Consider the following 18,952-nt stretch of genomic DNA (forward strand, 5'->3'; position numbering starts at 1 on the left):
TGCTGCCGCCGCGGTGTCGGCCAGGCGACGGCACCCGCCCGCCCCGACGGCGCGCCCCGCCGCTGGCTGCGGGCACATGTGTGCGGCGGGCGGGGCGGGCCGGGAGGAGGGGCCGTGTCCGCAGGAGCGGCGGGAGCCGCCTCCCCGCGCCCTCCGCCCGCTGCTGCTCCTCCCCGGCCGGCGGGACGCGGTGGCGGCCGCCCCCAGCGGCCAGCGGGGCGCACCTGCGGGGGGCAGCGGGCGGCGCGCCGGAGGTGTTCGCCTTCCCTGCGGGTGGCACTTGAAGGCAAAGCGCTTAAAATGTTCCTTTGCCCAGCGCCACAGGCATCGGTGGCAAACACCGGAAAGAGAGAACCGAGGGAAACTGACTTGGCGAGATAAAGGCCGGTGCAGACATTGGAGATCAATGCGCGACTGATTATCGTAGTGAGACAGGGGTTTTGGCAAAACGATGTCCTCAGTGATTATAGAGATAACAGAACCTTGTTAAAAGGTGACGAACTTTACGGCAACACTTCGGAAGGGGTGGTTGTGAACAGAATTATCCTTTAGAAATTACTCGAATCTCAAGGATCCTTAGGATTTTCAGAGAACCTTCTGTTCAGACCTCCAAGAATGTTCTCCCCTAGTGTTGGTGTGATTGTTATCAAATGTGATAACACAGATAAGAACGACATCAAAACCGTTCTCGAGCCGTACGCTCATTGTTACTGGGGGCTTAATTTGCACACCGTTTGTTTTCACCGGCACCTTTCCCTGATCACTTGTTCCAAATGAGTACAGAGGTGCAGGACTGCCTGATGGCTGATTATTAGGGCTTAGCTCATTTACTGTCTCACTAATGAAATCAGAAGAGATCCCTGGTAAGGCAGAAAAAAATATCTCCTGGTGAACAGGAAGGTGACAGAGCAGCAGTGATTGCTCCCCCTGCCTCATCATGGATGCGCACTTATTCTGCTCACCCTGTGCAGAGCACCTCCCGCTATTTCAAGAGTGGTAATGACAAAAGTGGAGAAGAGGCAAGTAGCAACCTAAGAGAAAGATGCAGAATCCCTGGCATTTCCGTATTAGGGTTACCCATGTGCAGTGCTGCTCAGGGCAGGTAACAGTGGCGGAATTGACCACGCACTCTTTCAACGTATATCTGATAATTTGTGGGGAGGAAGAAGAGGCAGTGGGAAAGGAGGTGTCACTGGACTTTGAGAGGGATACAGATATGGAGAATTTGTATTCCTTTTTTCATTCTAAAGGGAAATGGAAGGAGAAGAAAAAGTAAGCTATTAATGGGCACTTTCAGTAGATAGCATGTATTGCTTCATGGCCAGAGAGAGTATTTTCAGCATTGTTCATTGGGTAGGAGAGAGGCCATTTAGCCTTGCGTGTAGGATGAGTTTTAGAATAGGAGTTATTTTTGTCTCTGGAAAAAGCTGTGGACAAGTGGAAATGAAAGCAAGAACTCAGATTTTACGTGGTCAAAGACACTGCCTCTTTATCCCCTGTTGAAGTATAGCATGTACACAGAGCAGGAGGAACAAGGCTTTAAAACTGGGATTTTCTCAGAGGCTTTCATCTCTGTGTATGTGCACAGAGTGTGGGAGCCTCTCTCTGTGCTTGCCCCTTTGTTACACTAAAGCCATCAGAAGAGTTTAAGGTAAGCCACAAGTACAAAATTACTATTTAGCCCTTTGAACACAACTGTGCCTGGCTGTGGAAGGGATGGGGAAGATGGGGAGCAAAAATCAAGGCTGCCAGGAGATCCACTCCATATCTTGTGTCATAGCCAGATTTGTATCATCCTCACTATCAGAAGGCTATGCATTAAAAATGACATAAAAACGTCTTTTAAAAAAACCCTTAAAAACAGATGCCCAGGTAAATTGAGTGCTATATACAAGTCTTTATGACTGCTCACAGAAAAGTGATTACACACAAAAAAAAATATTATGCCCAAATAAATCAACCTTTTGGCTGGTGCAGATGAAATCGTAGGATGCAGAGAGGGCTGGCAAAAAGCCCTGGGAGTTGAGCCTGTTTAAGACAGGCCTCATTAAGCAAAATTTCAAGGTAGGGGAGTGATAGTTAAGTGCGCCTCTTTGCAAAGTTATTACGAGTGTTATTTCCCAAGGACATAGGCAATGTGAAATAAATGTTTAGAATAATGCTTTCAGATGGTAAAGATCATTTTGCATGTAATAATGTGTGAGACCCTTTCTTCAAATAATTTCAGATAATATAGGACTGTGTAGCCAAGATTCTGGTGAAAGGGTGTTTGTGAAGTTGAAGACCAGTAATTCCTTCTTGATGGTAGTAGTTCAGATTTTTCCTTCTTCATAGAAAAGAAGCAGTCTCAGTCATTTGCGTTATTTCTGTATTCACAGATCACCTGTGTCTAGATTTTGACAGTGACTCTGCAGATAAGGGCAATCTGCAGAGTGGCAAATACTATATCCATTAGCTGAAAATAAGTACTTTAAGTTTCATCATATCTGAGTTCTTCTGCCCTTGTAGAAAATAAAATGTCTCTTCAAAGTTTAATAAATGTAGCTATAAGTGATAGCTTTTGTTCTTGTATAACAAGTCTGAAGGGTGTCAGTTGGACCACATTGATGGTTGGACTAGATGATCTTTAAGGTCTCTCCCAACCTTGACCATTCTGTGATTCTGTGATATAGTCTTCAATTTCCTTATCTGGCAAGGCTACAAAACAGATTCATGACAGTTTGTTAAGGACTGTATTAGCTGTCCTTGATAGCTATATTCTCAACTATCCTTGACAAACTAATAGTTTTACTTTTGCTGAGTTGGAGCTACATATTGAACGAGAAGAATGAAAGGCGTTCCAAAATACTACCACTGTAGTTAATGACATAAGGGTCCAGAGGAAGTTAGTGTGTGATATAATTTAATACAATAGTAAGGGGAAGAGCTCAGTTCGTATAATCTTACATTTTCTAGTTCTTAGGTATTTTGACTCTGCAAGCTCAATTCTTGGTCATTGGTTAGGCTTTCCAAATCCAGTAGCTCAACAGAGGGGAGATTGCTGCAGCTCTGCGCCCTTAGGTCCAACTAATGGACAGACTGGGCTTGTATTCCCAACAGTCACGCCTGCAAACACCTTAATAGAACCCACACATAAACATATACAGAGCTGGCTCCACAGACCAGCCCAGACACAAGCAGCACTAACAGAAACACAAAGTGCACCAACAGCCTCACCCTGCTCCCTTCTGGCTGTTCAGGGTGAAAATGTTCTAGTGGGAATATATATGTGTACATGTACACCATATGTCTCTCCTCAGTGAGCACCTGGATCAGACAGTCTGCCCAGTAGCTGCTTCCTGCATCCCAGCTGTTTGCACATGGACATAGGAGTCCTGAGGCTGCAGCCCCACTCAGGCTGTGGATATGGACTCACGTTCAGATACCCAACACACACATGGAGGGACACACTAAGGCCCCCTAGGAACCATCCTCAGACTCAGTGTAGCCAGTAGCTGGCCTGTATCCCTCCCTTTTCCTGCCTGTGTCTCCTCCTCCCTTCAGCATCCCATGACACATTTTTGTGCAATCCCAAGATACTCTTTTCCTGCATCCCATATTGTGTCCCATATCCCTAGCAGTGACACCCTACAGACTGGGAGGTGCTCCAGGCAACTGCTCCCCTGTGGTATTGGTTATAGTGCTTGGCCCATGGGGCTGAGGCTCCCCTGTGACAGCCTGGGGACAGTCTTAGGAGAGATCTCATTTCTCTGATGGCATTGTCAGTGTCCCCCCACCTGCCCTTGTGTCCTGGGGCTCCTTCCTGTGTGAGGAGATGGGTCCTTTTTGGGATGGTGGTTCCTCTGGTGGCTCCAGAGGAATAGCCATAGCAGAGAATTATTTAGGTTCCCCCACCTGCTGCTGTCTCTGTCTCTCCCTGCATGTGTGCAGATATACAGATCACATAACTTAAGAGTCATCTCTGGCAATCTCACTGCTAAATACTGATTTCTCTAATATGCCAGAAAGGCAGCATTAGGCATACACAAAGGATGCACCTGTTGGAGAAATACTGTCCACAGAGACTGACTACTCTGCCCACTCACAGATGGTAATGTAGGGAAAAATATTTATGTGCCCATGAAATTGGCTTTTGCTGAAGGGAAGAGATTCAAATAGATAATTTAAATACAGTTATATACTTCTAGGAAATCCTCAGAATGCACTAATAAAATATTTGTTATGGGCCTCACAGGTTCCACAAGGCATTCAAAAATAAGTGGAAAACTCTGAGCCATCATAAATTGCCCTGTGACAAATATAACTTCTAAACTACAGTGTAATGCCACTTTGGTAGCACTAAAAAGTAGAGCATTATGTGACACTAAGCAATTGCCACCCATTATATGATTAATGAAATTAAATGATACAACGTGGCAGAATAAAGAGCTGACTTTGATTCTTGGAAGGGGAAGACACTAGCAAAATCTCTAGAGAGTGGGCAGCGTGATATCTGGCTTTTTGATTTATCCATGTGATTTTATTTTGAGATATAAAATATTTTAAAAACCAAAAGGAGAGGGAAAATGAGGGATTATGATTTTGAGAATTTTCCAATCTGTGTTTTGGTTAATTTTAGAAATGATTAAAAGTTACAGAATTTAAAATCTGACAAGCTCTACTTATTTTCTAATGAGGAAATAGTCTCAATTTCCTCCTGTGTGAAGTGTGAGCTTATGATTTTTTCCATAAACCTAACTGCAGGATTTTGTTTCCTGACATGTTTATCAAATTTAACATTTCATTGCCTCTACCTGCTGACATTTCCAAAACTTTTTTGTGGGCATCCTATATAGATCTGTTTTTAGGACTGCATTATTTATTCTGTCCTTCAAATTCATGTCCTTTTCCATTTTAAATCTTTCCTTGTTTATTATTTCCTTTGCATCCTTAACAAGAAGTGATTAAACATACATTTGATCTATCATAGGGAAATCTGTCCAGTGTAACCCTGCTGACATAATTGCCATCATTCATGTTCCCATATGAATACTCCTAATGTGAAATAATGGGGAGTTTTGAACAAATTGATAGTTTTACTTCTAATTATTCTTGCATACAAATGTTAAAAATTATGTCCCCTTCAAATATCCTCTTTTCCCCCTCACAAAAGCATAAGCCAGAGATGAGGCACACTGATATGAGCCAAAATAAAAATTCAGCACACCTCCTCCCAGCCTTTATCTCTCTGTTCTTCCACATGCAGAGGAAACCCACTTTACCACCATATCTGCAGTAATTTGTAGGGAGATAATTTTAGAGGCTCATATAAATCATGAAAGCAGCGTCCTCACAAACAATGCTTGCAAAGGCACTGGGAACACACCCAAGTGAGAGCAATTACCTACAGGCATGCCATGGACTTTGTTTTTTCAAACCTTTCCACAGTAAGTGATACTGCAAAGTGAATTAATCTCTCTTTTGTCTTCCCAGTAAGTATCAATTAGTGTAAAATAAGGTCCTCTGTCTTCCAGCTCATAATTGTTGCTTCTTGCTTGATTTCTCTGCTCTGACAATTGATACTCAAAATGCTCTTGAAGCCTTTGTGTGCATTCTTGCTGTGTGCAGCATGCCTTGCTTCTTTCAGAAGGGAAGGCTGCCTGTTTTTGTAAGACAGCACTACACTTTAAACCTTGCACATAACAGATGTAAGACATAAGAAGGGCTAGAGGCTAAGCAAAGACAAACAACATGAAAGGAACAGAAACACTGGAAAACTGGAATTCCATAAAGAGTCTAATGTCAATCTGGCTTCTGATAGCACCAGGTGCAGTCCTGGTGAAAAATCCTTGCAAATAGAGACAGAGGGTGAACCTCATTTTGTGTTATTGAATAGTACGAACAATCATCTTGAGATGTAACACGACTTCTCCAAGCTCAAGTCATCATTTTAGCCACAAAAGGCCAGTTTGACCAAAAGGTTTAGATATTTGGTCACAGAATCACTTCTTTCCAAAATGTAAAGTTCCATACTTTTATTTGGCTGCCATGTGTCACTAGATGCTAAATGTTTTGTATTTATAGTGTTCCCTGGAATAGGCATTGGTGTTAAGTTCACCTCAGGAAGCAAAGCTTCTTAATTGCTGAACTGGGAATTATCATTGTCCCTTTGCTCTGGCTAAATAAATGGTTAATTATCCATAACTAAATGGAGCAGCTTCCAAAAAAAGAGATCTTTCATCCTTTTTTTTCTCCCAGTCTCCCCTGAACTATCATCTGCTGTAGTAAACCCCATAGATTTAGGAAAAGCACCATGGAGGATATGAACAATAGGAATGCTGAAACAGCAAAAGAAAATTCCTGTTTTCTTGTCCTCCACCCCTTAACCTACCTCTGTAACCCTATAAGGCAATGTCATGTTAACCCCTTACCATTGGTCAAGCTTGGATCCTTTCCAACCCTATAAAAGAAGCATACTGTACCCCATTAGGGGAGAAAGAAGAAGAGCAGAGACCCTTCACGGACCTCCCCAAATAAAGCCATCTTCGTGGAACAGCCTGCGCCTTCTCCTTCTCCTCTCTCTCCGTCTGCTGCAGCCTCAAGCCCAGGGCACCACTACCTAGCAAGCAGAGCTGAAATCCTGAGAGCTTGCAATCACTATAGAGCTGATAATCACCATGCTTGCTAGATGGTAGCCCTGCGGTCTTGGCATGAGCGAGCGAGCTTCGGGCACCCGGTCCCTGCCCAGGGACTGAGCTCCTGAGCCCTAGTGCTCTGCATTATGATAAGGCCAAATAAGAGGCTTTATTAATCTGCTGTTTAAGCACTCTGCTAAAAATTGTGCTTAGGTCCTTTTCATCCCATGAGAGATGAGAGCTCAGGCGTTCCATTGTCTTTGCAGGGTGTCTTGTTCTTGGGGTGCATATTAGGGCATATGAGAGAGAAGGCATAGGAGCAGCAGCAGCCCTGATGGATGAAGTGACATGGAGATGGACACTCAGCAGTGGAAGTTGTGTCTGTGATTTCAAATTGAGGGAGGCATCTTCCTCAGGTACTGGGTAAGGTACTGGGTAACTTATGCCCAAAGGATAAATTCTGATTTTCTTGCTTAAATTCACTTTAACACTTGCAAATGCCTGCTTTAAAGAAACCTTGGGGTTTGAACTGAGTTCAAACCCACACAGTGCTCTCTAGATGACTGTCGTGAGATAATGACACTGTCTAAATAGAGTGTTTTAAGCAGAGTGCTGGTGTAATCTCAGTTTAGATTTATGACAGAAAGCATGGCACTACTCTTTCTCAGGTTGTTTACTTGCATTTGTCCTTGTCATACGTTTGACAAATGTTTGAGTCTTACAAGTATTGCATCTATATAAAACACAAAAGAAAGACACTTATACTTCTCCACTTATTTTTTCCAAAGTGTCCTGTTTTTAGCTGGGATAGAATTCATTTTCTTCTTAGTAGCTGGCACAGTCTTGTGTTTTGGATTTAGTACAAGGATACTGTTGATAGTACACTGACATTTTGTTTGTTTGTTGCTAAGTAGTGCTTACCCTAAATCAGAGACTTCTCAGTGTCTCATGCTCTGACAGTGAGGGGATGCACAAGAAGCAGGGAGGGATCACAGTCCAAATGGTCTAAATGGACATTCCATAAAATAAAACATAATTTCCTGTATATGAACTGAGAGGAATTGGTTGGGAGGGGATAATTACTGCTTGGAGATGGGCTGAGCATTGATGAGTGAGTGGTGAGCACTTGTATTGTTCATCACTTCATTTTCCTGTGTTGTGTTCCTCTTTCTCCCTTTCTCCTTCTCCTTCTCCTTCTCCTTCTCCTTCTCCTTCTCCTTCTCCTTCTCCTTCTTGCTATTTTTCAGTTTGTTTCAATTATTAAACTTTTCTTATCTTGACCCAAAAACTTGTACTTTTTCCAGTTATCTCTCCATTCCAACAGGGGCAGGGAGTAAGTGAGTGGCTCTGTGGTACTTAGTTGCCAGCTGGGGTTAAACCATGACACTCAGAAAGCAGAATTCTCTTGGTATAATGCTTTTTTCACATGTGGCTTGCCAGTTCATGAGCCAAGAAAAGGATTAACTATTGTAGCCTTGTTCTCACACTCTAATCCATTTTGAACAATGAACCTGGTGAGGGGAGACATTGAAGGAGGGCAAAGAGTTTTCGTGGTTAATTTTTCTTGGAAAAGTATATCTGCCCAGCTTATTTCTTTGCAGCAAGTACAAGAGACAACATATGAGCAGATAATAATCTTGGTGTCACATGGCATAGGATTTCACTGGAACAGGGTGATGTGCTATTGTATTCTGAATGCAGTATTTGTATTGTGAATATGTGCAAGCATGCAGAGACTCTGCTCAGTGCGTTATTAAGGCTCTTCATCAAATGCATAACAGAATCAGCAAGCTATACAAATTAGATGTCTGAGTCATAGTTTTCACATTTGCATAGGAGGGATAATAGTACTACTTATGACAGGATGAAAGGTCACAAGCATGACCCATATTTATCTATGTATTTTAAAGTAACATAAAATCTAAAATTTGAAATAAACTTTTATTTCTGATTTTTCTGATTTATGTTCTCTCTTCCTTCCTTTTCTATTTTCTTTTTAGTTGCAAGTAGTCTGCAGTTACTAAAAAGAGAGCATAGGAGATGATTCATTTCCAAATAACCACAATAGGAGAAAGAAATCAACTTGAAGATTTCACACTTATCTGTATAATAAGCACTTCCAGTTTCTCATCAATTAGTGATTGCAAAAACTAATTTGCAGTAGGATATGACATATAGGAAAATGACCTTTAATTTGTCACTAAAATTCTGAATGCTAAGAGCCGCTGGCAATAGAAAAGTGTCCTGTTGGGGTACAATGACATTTGAAGTGATGGAAAAAAATAGTCCTTGCACTCCTACCCCATTAGATTGTGGAAATTATTGTTTATTGAAATTTCTGATTTCAAAATGATTTCTAGTTCAGAATATCTTTTCTCTCTTTGATTTCTCCCTTCTATGAAACATCTGTAGTCTATTAGGTTAAGATCTCTTGTAACCTCTGATGTGTGACTTTGTTGTCTTTGCCTGCAAGAATAAACAGAGTGAAGAAGCATGTGCATTTTTGCCTGAGGTAAATGGGAGCACATATGGGGCATGCAGTGGAAAGTTGTGTGATGGATGACTGTAAACATGGATATTGTAGTAGCATAATTATCTTTTAATGTTTTATGTATTTGAAGTGCTTGAAATGATAGAGTAGTAGTATCCATGGTAGCCTTATTCTTTTCTGGTTTGGATATGCCATGCTTAGGATCACATTCAAAATTCTCGTTTCTGGATGCATTATCTTTTTGTACCATGAATCATTTAACCATAAAGAAAACAATGGGACTAATTTTACTTTGATATTACTAGAGTAAGGTGTAATTCTGATGAAATCAATGGAGCTTCACAGGGCAACAGGAACTTGAGGAAAGACTTGGTTATTGTTACCTAGGGGGACAGATTCTGTCTGCTCTCTTGATTTACTTAGAATGCAAGTTCTAGGAGGTGGGAAAGACCTTCCTATTGCTTTAAGTAAATGTGTAGAGTGGTAGAGGGCCAGGGAAATGAGTCATGGCAAAGGAGGTCACATGAAAAATAAGAAAGTAATTTCTAACAGCCAACATGGCTTCTCTAAAGGCAAATCATGCCTGAAAAATTTGGTGGCCTTCTACTGTGGAGTTACAGCAGGCGTAGATAACAAAGGCCTAACCGACATTATCCACCTGGACTTGTGCAAAGCATTTGATGCTGTCCCATGATATCCTTGTCTCTAAACTGGAGAGACATGGACTTGATAGATCAGCTATTTGGTGGGTAAGAAATTGGCTGGATGGTCACAGCCAGCGAGTTGCAGTCCACATCTCAATGTCCAAGTGGAAAGCAGTGACACGTGGCACTCCTCAGGGGTTGGTATTGGAACCAGCACTTTTTAATGTCTTTGTCAGTACCATGGATAGTGGGATCAAATGCACTCGTGGCAAGTTTGCCAGTGACATGGAACTAGGTGGCACTTTCATCATGCTGGAGACAAGGGATGGCATCTGGAGGGATCTTGGCATGTTTGAGAGGTGAGTCTGTGTCATCTTCATGAAGTTCAACAAGGTGAAGTGTAAGGTCCTGCACCTGGGTCGGGGCAATCCCAAGCAAAGTACAGACTGGGTGTAGAAAGGATCAAGACCGGGCACAAGGACTTGGGGAAGTTTGTGAACAAAAAGCTATATACAATTGCAGCCCAGAATGCCAACCACATCCTGCACTGCTTCTAAAGCAGCGTGGCCAGCAGGGCGAGGGAGGTGATTCTCCCCCTCTACTCTGCTGTTGTGGGAGATTGCCCACCTGGAGTGCTGCATCCAGCTCTGGGGCACCCAGCACAAGAAAGGCCTTGACCTGTTGGAATGAGTTCGGAGGAGAACCATGAAGATGATCAGAGGTCTGGAGTAGCTCTCCTATAAAGAAAGGTTGAGAGAATTGAGATTGTTCAACCTAGAGAAAAAAAGGCTCTGATGAGACCTCATAGCAATACCTTCCAGTATACCTAAAGCAATACCTAAAGGGGACCTATAGGAGAAATGGAAAGGGACTTTGCACAAGAGCATGTTGTGATACGACAAGGAACAATGGCCTTTAGCTGAAGGAGAGTTGGTTTAGGCTAGATAGTAGGAAGAAATTCTTTACCATAGGGTAAAGGCATTGGAACAGGTTGAACATTGTCCAGAGAAGTTGTGGATGCCTCATCACTGTGTTTAAGGCCAGGCTGGAGGGAACTTTGAGTAAACTAGCCTAGTGAAAGGAGTCCCTGCCCATGGTGAGGGGGTTGGAACTAGATGATCTTTAAGGTGCCTTCCAATCCTAACCATTTGTGATTCTATGATTCTATGTTTCCAGAGTCTTGGCCTCACAGAATTGGCTTGCCTGGGGCCACACCACTTCATGCTGCATTCATATCATGACCCATAGTGGGAGGCTGTACAATAGCCACAGTTGATGGTATAACTGCCATACAGGGATAGCAAATGATTCAGGAAGTGGAGAAGAGAAGCAATGGATGCTGCTTTTTGGCAGAATTTACTGTAGGTACTTCAAAAAGAGCTTGGGGCACTAGTATTACTAGTATTATTAAATAGTCAGCTGTGATAATAGGAAAGAATAGTAAATTCCTGACTTGTATTTTCATTAATGTTTCAGTGAATCTGAAGCAAAAGGAAGTTTTAGCCTTCTGGAATAAACTGCTACTGAATTCCCTTTGCTTTATTTCAAAGCAATATGCTGACATTTCTCACTTCCTGCTGAAGTGTTTATATACTGTCAGATAATTTCTTGATTCTCTCTTGGAAGCTAGTACAGTTTACTGAGGAGCTGAAGCCTTCATTACATCTTTTATGTGTCTCAGAAGGGTATTACGAAGTTCAATTAACATTTGAGAAGTGTTCTGCAATCCTCAGATGACATGTACAGTGGAAGCATACAAAATTATTATTATCCACTAAATGCATGATTTTTGCAGTGTATCTTTCATCAAGTTACTCCTGGGTAGAAGTGTTCTCTTCTTGGTTAGAAGACCACTTGAACTTGTGCAGCAGTACTGGCCAAATATAACATTAGGAGGTGTGAGATTTTGCAGCTCACTGAAATTGCTTACAATTGAAGGGAGAGTGACAAATCGTTGTTCAAGACTTCATTTATATAAAAATCTTAACAATTCTCAGTCCCACATCTTGTAAGGACCTATGAAGTCTTTGTAAAAGCAAGCAGAAAGTCTAGGAGGCAGGAACCACAATCCACAATGCTATTGTGTTTCACCTGCCAGACCATGATGACCTCTGCAATCCTCTCACAACTCCTAAGGCTGAGTGTTGAGTATGCAGAGTAATTAGAACATGAATTCAGAGTTCAGATTGTCCTTGTAAGGTTGTGCCTGGATATGGCAGACTGTGGGAGTATGGGTTGCCAAAACCTTGACATTTCATTAGTCCTGGAATGAATCATTTGTGCAGCAGAAACGCTGAAGTCAGACTGCCCTCTTTGAATGAATACATGTTTTTCATATTCAGGTATTGTAAAACTGGTTTCAGAGCACCCCACAATTCATTGTGTGTGAATAGCACAATAGCTTTCCAATAGCACACTTGCTCAGTCAGGAAGCCCTTTGGATGAGGCTCCCTAAATGCAAGTGCCCAAGTGCCCAGGAGAGCATTGGACCATCAATGCTGAATGGGGTTAGGGCACAAGCACAAAACAAAATGTAAGACAATGCATAGGATGCTTCAGCTGTAATACAGAAGATGCATTTGCAGATGAGAATCTGTCTCTAATAAATAACTCAGCAAGCTGGTCAGTTTATTTCCTTCCTTCCAGGTTCTTCTAGGAAAACTTTTCTTTGTTCATGAGTGCAGCAACTTCCAGTTACTACTTTTCTTATGGCACCTGCTATTATTCCAGCCCATACATATTGAAATTCCCTTTCTGCCAGGAACTGAAGAAACAGTTCCAGTTCTGTAGGATGTACTGTAGAGCTACAGTGAGGAGAAGAAGTAGTGGCAGAGTGGAAAGTGCATTGAATCATGTGCAAGAGGCATTGCTCTCTCCTGAGGAAGCCTCTGTCTTTCTGTTTCCTGTGTCCATGCTGGACCTCAAAAATCTCTAACACAGGTGCCTCTGTTGAGTGTCCAAGTAAAATGAATCTAGTCTTCAAATTCATAAATTTCCGGGAAATAACTTGCCCATGAGAACACGTAATGATAAATAGAAATTTTGGGATAAATAGAAATTTTTGTTGACTAAAGCCATGGAGTTTATCTATCAGTTTGTCTGTATCTATTTGTTTCCTTTTATGGTATTGTAACAATAAGGAACATCTTTTTTCTCAATTGGGTGTAAATTGATTTGTAGGTTGCTTTCAGACTACTGTGCATGCAGAACGGTAAGGAATCCTGAACAGGGGCTGGGCACATTCCCTGTCTGCTGCCTTGTCAGACAGCTCCTTGCTCGTGGATCTGTCAGCATGAATTCAGATCCCAAACCATGCCCTCACTGCACTGAGTGTCCACAAAAGCACAAAAGTCCCTGTTCTGGCAGGGGGACAGGGAGACTTCAGAGGTGCCAGGGCTGACTCCTCACTTGTTATAAATGTTACTTGTTACTTGTAAATATTCCTGACTCCTTTTTTGTGGTGTTCTGTAAGCAACACTAGCAAATAAACCAAGGTGTATCAATCACCATATCTGTTGTCAGGTATTAGTGGATGATGTGTCTTCTCACCATAAATATTTTTCTATTTTTAACTATTGATTTGAACTTGTCTTTGGTAGTATAGAAAAATATGAGTAGAGTAGCTTTATGCAACAGCAGAGACTTTCATTTTAAAGGAGTGAAGGGCTAATCTTGTCCCAATGTGCTTTTAAAAATACCCAATATCTTCTATTTAAAGTGTTTGCTCTTTCCATCTAATAAATATTTGCATGTCAGAGGCAATGAGAGATGATTACCAGATGTTTCCAGTCATCTTGGGAAACAGATTTGTGCCCTGAAGGCTGGAAGCTTTTCCCCTTTTTTTCAAAAGAGGCTCATTTGTAAACCCTGAATGGTGTTTAAGGATGTACAGATATGGGTATTATCAAAGTTCATGTTAAGTGATCTTTAATAAAAAGATGGATCTTTATTTCAGCCTTAAATCCCACCTCCTACAAAGACCACAAACTTTGTGACTTATTTCTAGCATTAAGAGTAGAAGAAAGGGGAAAGAAAGGAGGGGAAAAGAGAAAACAGCCTACCTGTGGAGAGACATATGTATACAGCATGTGTCTTCCTTTGTATGGTCCTCCAGATGGAAGAAAAGACCAACTCCCTTTTCTTCCTGATAAATGTCTCTCTAGAAGGACACTGTAAATGCAGTCAGAAGTCTATATTCCAAATTGAAACCTTGGGGGCACAAAAAAATAAGTGACCCAACCTGATATAACTAATTTATGTCTCAAACGACTCCACAAATGGATAGTACAGGCTTCCTTCTCTGCCTTCTCAGTCTGGCCATAACACTACTTTAATTTGGAATACCTTGTCCTTATGTTGAAGCAAGGTTTGGATGTAGTTTAGAAGTCCAGCAGCTAAGGAGCAATTCACTTTAAAATTGCTTAATACTGAAAATTTCAATGATTTACTTTTACATGTATCTTTTCCTGTCTCCTTCAAAAATTCCTTGTTCCAGCCTAAATTTCTCAAGCCCACACAGAATCTCTGAGACACACAGAGTAGAAATTCATTCTCTCAGAGAAGCTTACAGTTTAAAAAAATTACTTTAATTTCAGCTATATACATAACCTGACATTTTAAAATTTGCCAAGAAAGAATATCCAGAAAAAATAATTTCATGTGGAGCAAAGTTTTACTTTCAAATTGCTATTTTTTTTCATCTATGATTTATTTTTCTTAGTCTCATCTGCTCTAATGGAAATTTTAAAATTAAAAGTTGAATCAAAATTAGTTTTCAGCACAGTCATGGTGCTCTGTGAAATGTTTTAGTAATCCCAGAATCTCCAGTCCAGATACCAAGACCTTTTGTCTCTTTCTATCCTTCCCTGCCATGAGATTCACTGTGCTCTTCTCCACATGGAACGATCTTCTAACTCAGCACCACAGTGCTGGGACTTGCTGTTGTTTCTCCCATTATATTCAAAGGGTTGGAATGACTTTAATCAGCAAAATGAAATAAATATTCAAGTTCTGACCTTCTCCAGTGCAAGTCCCAGGGCATATCTTATCCACTGGCTTTTAGACAGTAGTACCTTCTCTGTGTCCCAAACCAGCAGAATATTTAATTGTGCATTAACAGCTAAAAAAACCCAAAACAAGAAAAAAAAAAAAAAAGCTTTGCAAAATGTGGACCAGTGAATTTGAATTAGAGGGATCAGACTTGATATGGGCTTTCTCAGTGCCAAATTCAAACAGGATGGAGTCCAGTTCCTTGAACAAGGACATCCATTGCCATTAAAGATATCCTTTAATTTGTTCATCTGGTCTCCTGTCGAGTCCTCAGAATCTTGTGTCATTGCTGCCACGTGGTGTCCTTAAACAGTAGAGGAATCCTGTCATTAGGGTTTATTTAAAGTGAATCACAGCAGCAGTTTCACTGAACTCGGGGTTAAGCAGATGCTGAAGTTAAGATACAACCTAGTGACACGTTTCTGCAGAAGTCAGACCACTGCAGGGCTGTGTTTACTTGGAAAAGCCAGAATACTATTTATGATTCACAGAACCACATACTGAGTAAGAAAATAAAGATGTCAGCCTAAATTCTGACTTTGTTAGTCATCAGTAGCAGGTGCTGTCTGTAACACAATAGTAGCAGGACCAGCATGTAGTAGATTTTCTTCTGGTTTCCATAAGTTTTCACTTAGGATCTTCCCAAGACAGAGGATATCCTTGCATTTGCTAAGACATTATTTAGCCCTTCCCTTCCCTTCCCTTCCCTTCCCTTCCCTTCCCTTCCCTTCCCTTCCCTTCCCTTCCCTTCCCTTCCCTTCCCTTCCCTTCCCTTCCCTTCCCTTCCCTTCCCTTCCCTTCCCTTCCCTTCCCTTCCCTTCCCCTCCCCTTCCCCTCCTCTCCATGAAAGAGATTTTGTTATGAATACCATAATAATGAGCTATAATAATGCATGAGGAACTGTCAGTGAGCTTTCCCTGGCATCTATTTGTAACCTTGGGTTTTTTCATAGACAAGTATGGTATGTTAATGCTATTTTCTACTGTCTGAGAACCACCTACACCTATCTCTATCCTTACACATTCATCAGAAATCCACTGTCAGCTGTAAATAACAACAAAATTGAATTGAAGGCATTTTGCATTTAGCCCTGTCTTGCCTGAAAGACATTAACACCCATCTGTACTTAATGTAATATTTTCAAATGTCAGCATCTCTTCCTCTACCCATGCATCATGACTATAAGTAGGCAGTGCAGTTAAGGATAGAGTTCAATTATTTCCAAAGATATGGCACTATAATATAAGGTATGCAGATATTTTCTACAATGATTCATATTCCTTCTTGTATGATAGTCTGCTCTTTTTGGCCACTGTTTGCCATCCACTACATATGCACTCTTAACAGTGACTTGCTGATCTCTAATTTGTTTCCTGATTAATCTGAGTTTCCTGACTGCTGGCATGCAAGCAAGCACAGCCATTATCTAGTTTGCCTCAGCATACACTACACATACATCTAAAACTATCTGTGTGAATAGTTTCTTCAAAGAAAATACATTCTCCTATTCATAATTTCTGCAGTAAGGGAAGGTGTTCTGTCAGTTTGCTGAAGATGCAGCTACTCTTTGCTCACCATTGTCCTTTACCATGTCAAAGCTGAGTGAATTTGCTCAGCATGTCCTCATCTGCTGTTGCATTATGAGAACTCCTGGGAAAAAGCATGAAAAGCCAGAGAGACTTGAGGTTGTAAAAATATTTTTGTCAAAGAAAACAGTGTGCAAATACAGAAAAGCAAGCACTCTTTTTCTGTTTTTTTTTTTTGTTTTTTTTTTTTTTGGAGAAGAAGACTTAACATTTCATTTTCTTTTTTCTTTTTTCTTTTCTTTTTCTCTTTTGTCTTTTTCTTTTTTCTCTTTCTTTTTCTTTTTCTTTTTCTTTTTCTTTTTCTTTTTCTTTTTCTTTTTCTTTTTGCTCTATCTCACAGGTTAAGGAAAACTGTGTTTGAACTGCTGGTCTTACCTAGTTTGGTTTCTCCTCAGGAAGAGAGTGCTGTTTACTGCATGAGCAAAAACCCAGTGATGGATTAATTTTTAGTGTTATTTGAATTGCTCCCTGGATTGGAGGAAAAAAAATCGAATCTGTGGGCATGTTTTGTGAATGTTAAGCAAACTGTGACCTTAGTTTATGAATTCCTGATTCGCAGTTCAGCCACAGAAGTATTCATGCATTCACCTCCTATTTAAATTACATGCTTTAGGTTAATTAAATCAGGATGAGATCTATAAACACCCAAGATACGCAGTAGCTTTATGTAGCTTTATTCTTTATGCATTTAAACCAACTCTTCTAGCAAGCCTGTGGCAGTTACTGTCAGATAATGTAGGAAATAATACATGATAACCACCGGGGACAGAAGAAGATGTAAGTAGCACTGCAGCATTTATGAGTAACTGTTTCAAGTGGTTTGTGTCAGCATAGCTCTGGTTAAGTTGAAAATCAGATGACTGGAAAACTGACATGAGAAAATGAGGTGAGCTAGGGATTTCCTCTGGAAAGAAAGATACTGGAATTGGCTTGACTGCAAAGGTTGCAGTCTACTTATATTTTATCTTATTTTGCTAAAATGGTATCCAATTGCCTATTGTACATTAAGATGATCTTATATTAGTGAAGAAGATAAAATAATAGTCCTTTGTGAAGGTAGTGCTCCTTTGGCACTGAATTCATATGCATGCTGAGTTTCCCAGAAACTTTCAAACTCTTTTCTGATCTTAGGAAAAGTTTTCACAGAGTAATAGAATATCTGAAGGTGGAAGGGACCCACAAGAATCACCAAAGTCCAACTCCTGGCCCTGCACAGGACTACCCCAAGAATCCCACCATGAGAAGGAAAATAAAAAGACTCAACAGGCAGACTTTTGCTGCTGACAGTTCAGTCCTTCCAAAGATTTCAGGCAAAGTTTTTTTTGAGAACAGGATGGACCTGGTTCTGATACCTGGGGAAGGAATTGCCACATGGGACAAAATCTGAATTTCAATTCAACTGAACATGATGACACCTGCAATCTCCTCACTGGTACATGACAAAAGAGTGCTCATAGCATGCCCCCACCCCTTATGAAATTTTAAACAATGAGCTAACAATATCTATAATACATCTGATAGTGTTTAAACAAATATAAGAAATGAATCAATGTTTTTCTTATGTGCAAGTAATTCCCCTGGAGATCAAAAAGCTCTCTGCAGACTAACTGTATGTGGGTATTGACCACTAATAGATTATTCAAGGGCTAGTTAGGCTTTCTGTGGATATAGTTTTTTGCCATATTTTGGCAAAATAATTCTAAAAGGAGAATGAAGCGCTAAATCCTAGGCAGGTGCAAGATACCTGAAGTTTGTAACAAGCAGAATGTTTTAAATTCAACATTTACAGTTTGTTTAATATACCATAAATTGAAGAATAAAAGAAGTTCATCTTATGTTTGATTTCTGTAGAACACCTGCGGAGTTTTTTTTGATGGTTGTGAAATATTGAAAATGGGAAAAGGAGACTTGCACTCCACTATAGCTGGCTGTTGTGCATGACTGAGAGACAATACAGTATGGAGGTATATGTGTTATAGAAATGCTATAGACAGCTATAGGCAGCTGCCTGAGACTATGAAATAAAACAATTTGTATCCAATTGTCACCTGTGAGCTGCTAGCAGCTTTTCTCTCATCTGAGGCACTCTATCCAACACTGTGGCATTCCCATTTTACTGTAAAATAAAGGAATCCATATGGGATTTCACTGAAGGTGCTCCTCCACCTGCCTAGATTGAGGAGTTTGGTTTTGTGAGTAATTGCAGAGCATGATGCCCAGGTTGCAGGTGACACAGCAGGGACCATTGGTTTCTTTCCAAGTAGGGGCCCCCTTGCTAAGCAAGAGCTCCCTGGTTACAACACACATGTAAAGTTCTGCCTCTCCTGACATCACTTTCCATTTCCCTCTGAAAAAAGGATCAGTATTTTCCTTCTCCAAAGATTGTACCTTTGTTGTTGTCATTGTTATAGTAGTGGCATTGCTCAGAGTAGCTGTGAAAAAAAGTGTCAAAAAAGAGGTCTGGTCTTTAGCTACATGTTTTGGCTGTTCACTTGGGAGACAAAATAGCATGGGAATCCTGTTTAAACAATCACTTATGTCAGGCAGTCTTTGACTAGAGCACACAAA

General features: G+C 40.9%; 1 long non-coding RNA gene across 1 annotated transcript in view; it reads left to right on the plus strand.

Moving 5' to 3' along the window:
- LOC136554731 (uncharacterized) overlaps window positions 1–18,952 on the plus strand; it is a 122,960-nt gene that overhangs the window by 200 nt on the left and 103,808 nt on the right. The gene's annotated exons all lie outside the window — the stretch shown is intronic.

Source organism: Molothrus aeneus, chromosome 3, assembly GCF_037042795.1.
Source record: "Molothrus aeneus isolate 106 chromosome 3, BPBGC_Maene_1.0, whole genome shotgun sequence".
In the NCBI taxonomy this organism is placed as follows: domain Eukaryota; kingdom Metazoa; phylum Chordata; class Aves; order Passeriformes; family Icteridae; genus Molothrus; species Molothrus aeneus.